General features: G+C 40.2%; 1 pseudogene; it reads right to left on the bottom strand.

The window, feature by feature from the left end:
* Nucleotides 1-3,159: 3,159 nt before the first annotated feature.
* On the bottom strand, nucleotides 3,160-5,348 carry LOC116505832 (annotated as a pseudogene).
* Nucleotides 5,349-7,372: the final 2,024 nt, after the last annotated feature.

Genomic DNA, 7,372 nt, shown 5'->3' on the forward strand with positions numbered 1-7,372 from the left:
TTGAAAGAAAAGAAAAGAGTTTATTGAAAGAAAAGCGAGGAACTATCATTCCCAGACTCTTAGTTTTTCCAATTTTCTGCCCAGAACAAATCATCTGACAACTGCCAGTTTTCAAATTTCACTGTGCCTAAGCAGAACATGGCCCCTCTCTGATGGGGATATTATCAAAACAGCCATGTTGTCTGGAAGTGATTCCCTTTTTCAGGATTTCCCAAGCAAGGATAAAATTATGAAGTGCATCTCTGAGGTTCTATTTAGCAGAAATACTGTTAAAGTTCGAATCCAGCGCATGGCAACTGATGTTAGTCAGCAACTCACCTCTTACTTACAAAAGGCAGCCTGTTACTCCATGTGCTTGGATGAAAGCACTGATGTAAATACTCATGCAAGGGTAGCAGTAATTTTGCATTATGCTGTTGGTGACATCATGAGATAAGAGCTGGTGAAACTGGTGTCTTTGCCTGAAAGAACACAAGGGATAGATATCTACAATGCTATGATGGAGGCTTTTTCGTCACAAGACATAAGACCAGAAAAAGTGGTTTCAATTACTATTGATGGAGCACCTTCTATGGTGCGGGCAACATCTGGTTTCATACAGTTGTTTGTTAAAGAAATAAACTGCATAGTCATCCAGTTCCATTGTATTATACATCAAGAAGCTCTTTGTGCCAGGGAAAGCAGCAAAAAATTTGAAGATGTCCTCAAAAATGTCACAAAAATTGTGAATTTCATCATGGCTCGTTGTTCTGACCCCCCCCCCCCCCCCGTCCTACACCAAAGCACGCCGAGATAAAGAGCCCTGGTGGCGCAGTGGTTAAATGCAGCACTGCAGGCTATTTCAGCTGACTGCAGTTTTGCAGCTCGGCTGTTCAAATCTCACCGGCTCAGGGTTGACTCAGCCTTCCATCCTTCCGAGGTGGGTGAAATGAGGACCCAGACTGTGGGGGCGATATGCTGACTCTGTAAACTGCTTAGAGAGGGCTGAAAGCCCTATGAAGTGGTATATAAGTCTAACTGCTATTGCTATTGCTATAAAGATACTTCAAGGATTTATTAACACAGAGACTAGCCCTTGGCAGCAATCCAGCACAGACCAGTCCTTGGCAGCAATCCAGCCAGCCAAGCTAGCCACAAGAGTTCTCCAGTTCTAGTAAATATGTTGACTCCTGCATTGAGCGTGCGCACAATCATTCCTTTTATAGTCTTGAGAGGAGCGTAATTAACACCAGCTGAGTGCAATTATCTCCTGTAACTGTGTAACTGTTCCTTACGCCTATTAGCTCTCCGTTGCTGGGCATCCAGGACCAACTCCCTTGTCTCCTCCCCACTGCTCAAACGCATGATGTCAGGATCACACTCCCTTGTCTCCTCCCCACTGGTTCAAGGCTCAGGCGCCTCCTGGTGGCCAACCAGCCACCTGGTGGCCAACCAACCACATGAATGTATTTTTTCCCTTTCTTTTTCATTTTATGTACTCTGAGAGCATATGCACCAAAGACAAATTCCTTGTGTGTCCAATCCAGAGGAGGGTTCCTACCAGTTCGCACCTATTCGGTAGAACCGGTTCGTCAAATCTACTGAAGAGGTTCCACTAGTGTACCCGAAAATCAGGCCACACCTACAGAAGAGGTTCCAAAAATTTTTGAAACACACCACTGTCCCCCCCACACAGAGAGAGACAGACTGAGAGACACAGAGAGAGAGAGAAAGAGAAAGAAAGGAAGAAATAGATAAATAAAAAAAGAAAAAAGAAAGAAAAAGAGTGAGATAAAAGAAAAAAAGAAAAAAGGGACAGAGAGACAAAAGGAAGGAAAGAGAGAGAGAAAGAGAGAGAGAGAGAGAGAGAGAGAGAGAGAGAGAGAGAGAGAGAGAAAGAAAGAAAGAAAGAAAACACATGGCTGGCAAGCCACTCCTACCAGGTCCCATGGCCGGCAAGCCACTCCCACAAAGGAGGCCACACGCACAGAGTAGGTTCCCAAAAAAATTGAAACCCACCACTGGTCCAATCACACTTGGCCAATAAACAATTCTATCCTATCCAAAATGTTAGATAGCAACCCTACCTAATTCCACATAATAACAGTTTAGCCAAAGGAAATAACATTAAAAGAGAAAGAAATCATCTCTTGGGTCCCTTATTACCATTTCATTTAATTAGTGTGAGATGTTTTGGATGGAAAATCTCTCTTGGAAAAGAGAGAGTTTGTCCAGTTAAGATTGTCAATAAGGAGGAAAAGCGGGGGGGGGGGGGACACACACTGGGGCTGTCTTCACTGGTGCATTGAGTTTGAGTATGTTTTTGGAATAACTTATCAAGAGCAAGTGCCATGTAGGTGTCCTGAGAAGGGAAGAAGAAGGAAGAAGCAACATGGCTCTATTTCTTTGCTAAGTTATTATCATTATAAAGTGACTGATGTTTCTTGTAGCTGTGAGCCAGAGGAGGAATTGGTGGTGGATGAATGAAGGGCTCTTCTACCAGACGTAGCTCTCTATGAGAGTTCGTTTATATGAATCTTTCTCCCTCCCTCTCTCCCTCTCTCCCTCCCTCTCTCTCGTGTCAGTGTGTTTTTTGCAGTGTGTGAGAAAGGGTAGCTGGGCACACTGATGACACTAAGAGCTAGGCTAAAACCTAAACAACCTTTTATTTAAAACAGATCAATCATAGTGGAACAGATGAGACCACTTGTAACTGAATAACGCAGAGGGCCATGTTGGAGATGTCTTTCTCCAGTAGTCATTGAGTGGCTTCACAATACTAAACGTCCATAATAATTTCATCATTAATCTGAACAGGGCAGAATTAGAGAAGGGTCGATGTGCAGTGCTCTGTTGACAGCCCAAATTCTCTATAATCAACAATGCCTCTTGATCTTTGTTTCACATCCAATGTACAGTTGGTATAGTTGGCTAATGCTTGAGGTTATCTTCAGTTCAGACGCTTCGTTTTCAAGGCTGTCTTGGGGAGTTATTTTTCATTACAAATCAGAGATTTACTCAACTCATTCTCACAGACTATATCACAAGGTTTCTTCACCTTCAAAGAAATGACAGGGAAATATATTTAAAACATTGAAGTTTCAATTTTTTTGTTTTTCAATTTGACTATTAATTCCTGTGCTTATTCTGGATGGGTTGTGCATTCTTAGCAAGGGTGAGTTACATTGGTGCTCCTTCATCATTTGATTCTGTAGCATGGACTCTTCCCTGAAATTTTCCAAATTGGTTTCTCAGCCTATCTTTGAACCAGATAATCAGAACAATAGAAACAATTGTGAGACAAAAGGCACAGAATATTCCAGCTATAGCTGAGATTTTCACAATACCGTTAGCCTCTATTGAAATGGGAAGTAGCCCACTGTCTATGCTACCTCTATAACCTATATTGCTGCAGTCTGGAGGGGCCCATCCAATATCACAGTGACAGTGTTTGAGAGTGTTACAAACTCCCCGATTGTGGCACATTGTGACATTACAGTCATATTTCAGAATGGACACATTGACACAACTCCCCTCAATGCACAACGTGTTATTGCCACAAGGGGTGCCATCTCTCACGGCTCCAATATCATCTACCTTCATCCCAGTGTGGTAGTCAGTACCCCAGCACTGATTATCTCCAATGGAAGTATGAATTATTGTAGTGTGATCCTCCAAAGAAGGAATTTCTTCACTTTTACACTGGATACGGCCACAGAGGGTATCCCCAGTATCACATTTCTTGTAAATTCCATGTTTAAGGCCACAGTTGCCAAAGCGATCACCTTTATTATTCACTTGTCTAAAGCAAGCTTCAGAAGCAACTGTTGCTCCACTACCGAATATCATTTTGCACTGCATATCATGAGTCGTGCACTTCCCATGATAACAATACGCGCCATCATTGCATACAGCACCATCTTGCACATGCACATCTTCTGGGCAGTGCTCTGAAGTCCCATTGCAATATTCAGGGAGATCACAACTGCTAATCTTCTCTCTGCAAACAGTTCCACGTTGACAATACTGGCAGTTAGCACAGCACAGTCCAAAGGCACAAACAGCCGCAGGCGCAATATACAATTAGCTTGGCAGCACAGATCTGACTTGCATTGTGTTTGTGACCCACAGTCACACTGCTCTCCCTTTTCCACTCTTTTGTTACCACAGGATTCAAACTTAAATGTTGTGTTAGTGTCTGGTGGGACAAATAAACACCCAGTGTTTCTACGGCGGAAATAATCCTTGTAACTGCAGTTACTAAATTTATCAGTCTCTACTGCTTCGGCTGCCATAATGCATTTACTCTTTTCACAATAACAAAATTGTTCATCATGTTGCATTCCAAGCACGTGTCCCAGTTCATGGGCAAATATTTCAGAAATTAAAAACAAACTGGAAGTTCTATAGGATTCAATAGCACTTGCCCAGTGACCGCTACATATTGTTCCAACATAAGCAAGTCCTACTGTTCCCCCAAAATACTTATATGATAATAAGTGACCAACATCATTTTTTAAAATTTTAAGCAGATGATCTCTTCTCCAAATATTAAACTGTGAAAGTGTGCTACCTGCTGCAGAGGTAATGTTTATGGGGTTGTTTTGTGACCAGATCACTAAGCCTGTTATTGACAGATGAACAGAAAGTGGATCATAGAATGAATTTGCAGTGTGGACAATATCTAGAACTTGCATCGTAATAAAAGATTCATTTCTGTGAAACCTCAAATATAGTTCATAATCAATCACAATTGCCACTTTGATATATCTTATATGTGGCCACCAGGACTTACCAAAAATATCCTTGGTGGCAACATTCTCTGTTTCAAGTATTATGTCCTCTTGATGGCTCTGCTCTTCCTCTCCAACTCCACAAGTCATTTGGAGAGCCTCTTCCTCTACTTCTAACCGAAACACCACGTGTTGAAAGGTAGAAGATTCCTGGACTGGTTCAATTTCATAGGTCTTATTTTCCATTTGTATGAGACCTCTCAGGCCTCCTGAACATGTACTGAGGGTGACTCAAGAAGGGGACTTTCTCTGAATAAATCCATGGTAGAAACAATCATCCTTGATAAAAGGATGATCCACTTGGAGATCTCCCGATGTATTATAGGTGAAGACAGGAAAGACCTTAGGGATGAAGTTCCTTCTTTGCCTGAGGAATACCACATGGGGATTTCCTTCAATGGGCAGGAGGTAGCTCACATCCTGGGGTTCTTCTTGCCCATACTTGGGAGACAGCTTCCTTGGGATGATCACGTCGTAAGAGGCATATCTGAAGCCCTGAGGAGGTGCCTGTCCAGAAGCTGCATTTTGGACAATCTTAAGCAATATCACACTCAACAATATCAGACAGGTACTCATTTTCATAGAAAAAGAATAGAAACTGACACAATTCTTAGAAAGGAATCTCAACAGAGATCGTTATAGGGGAATTATGAGTGTCTGTGTAAGAGAGATGTTAGGACAGACTCAAACATTTGAAAATGAGGATTCTGTATATAGCAACAGAAAATGAAATATTCTGGAATGTGGGTGGAGTTTAAACAAACAAATGTAGAATACAAGAGCAAAGGAAGATGTATGAAATGTTATTATGATGACTCATTGTTTAATTACTTGAAGTTCCCAGGTTAACTCCAAACAGCTTGATTTCTGTTTGTATCCTACTTTTGTCTAGTTTATCTAGCAGGAATGAACTGCATATTTTTTCTGGTTGGCTGAGGGTGTGAATTGAAGTCAATTAGTTCAAGTGAAGTAGCCTATCAAATTATAAGAGGTGTAGCTTTGTAAGAGCTCAAAACCAAAAATTTGAACCTTCTAATTTCAAATTCAAGGTCATTTAATTTTTTCTCCATGCACAAAAGTCATTTGGGGGGGGGGGGGAGTACTGAGGCTTTTTACATACCAAATGGCCCAATCTTTGAATTAAGAATTTTCATTCTTATTGAATTGAAGATAAACCAGACAGCTAGTCAGGCAGGGAACAGGCAATCGGGGAGAGGGAGGGGGAGGGAGAGGGAAAGGGAGTGGAGGTGGGAGTGTGAGAGGGAGAGGGAGGGAGGGAAGCATGTCAATCTAACTAATCTCAGATTTTCAAATCCACATCAAATTTATAAGTTAGATTTGCTATTTAGTTCTGATCATCTGGTATGAAGAATCATGACACGACTGAAATTTCATTCAAGTTTTCAGAGCTTTAAACAGAAGCTCTGCATAGGGGAAGATATAAATAAACATGAATTTATTTGAATTCCTCCATTAATACTAAATCCTTATGTCCTATTCTAGCTAAACTTCCATAATATTTAATAGCAAACTTTTCTAATCCTCCTTTCCAGATAACTGTTTGCAATTTTCATCCAGTTTCCTTATATTGTACCCATACATATATATAGGTTGTCATCATTATCCCTCCTTTATTTGACTATATCCTGTATCATAACATTTCCCCCCTAATAATCAAAACTTAACTGTATCTAACTTAGTTCTTTTTTATTAACCTTTATATATAATCCAAAGGGATTTCTAATCTTCCTTTCATGGGTACCATTCAATATTCATATCCAATTATTACTCATCATGACACTACACATTGTATACAATAGTAACATTATCAATTATTTATTTGACTATATCTATTATCACTAAATTTCACTAGGTTTAACTAGTTTTAAATTATACTCTTCCATTTATCAACCTGTATCTTTCCAATGACAAAACAGTCTCATGTTTTCTGCCATTTGTGGTATTAACCTTCTAAACATCTTCTTGATCAGCTTTGTATGGACTTAGCAACTCCTTGCTTGTAAGATCTCTCATGTAATCTTGATGCCCTCTTTCTGTTTCTTTGTTCCGTTTATCTTTTATTGTCAGCAGTGTTATCAATATTTTTGCAGATAAGGTTTCATAGTCCATAAATTCTTTAATTTTTTCTTCTTCTATATCTTGCCCTTTGAGATAGATTTCCTCTCCATTTATTTCCTCAACTTTGTTATTGCAAAGTCGGCAGTTTGGGTTGTCAGTGAATTTCTGTATCTTCACTTTCATGGCATTAGTTTGTAGTGCTTGTTCTTGAGCAGCCAGTTTTAAACCTTCTGTTTCTTTCTTGAGGGTGCCCATCCTAAGCCATGTCCATGTCAAGTTGGCATCACATTTTCCTTCAATGTTTTTCAAGTGCTGTCCATACAAACTTTGGTTTTCCATCTATTTAATCTGTCATCCAGCTATTTTCCTTATATTCTGCCTTTGTTTCTGTTGTTTTTATGCTGTTTTCTGTTTTCACAGCCTGCAGCAATTTTTCTGTACTTTGGTTCACATAATTTATTCAAACTCCATTTTTCTTCTTCTACAGTTTGATGGATTTGCAATAGCCCCCTGCCCCCTAT

This window comes from Thamnophis elegans, chromosome 1 (genome assembly GCF_009769535.1).
Source record: "Thamnophis elegans isolate rThaEle1 chromosome 1, rThaEle1.pri, whole genome shotgun sequence".
Lineage (NCBI taxonomy): Eukaryota > Metazoa > Chordata > Lepidosauria > Squamata > Colubridae > Thamnophis > Thamnophis elegans.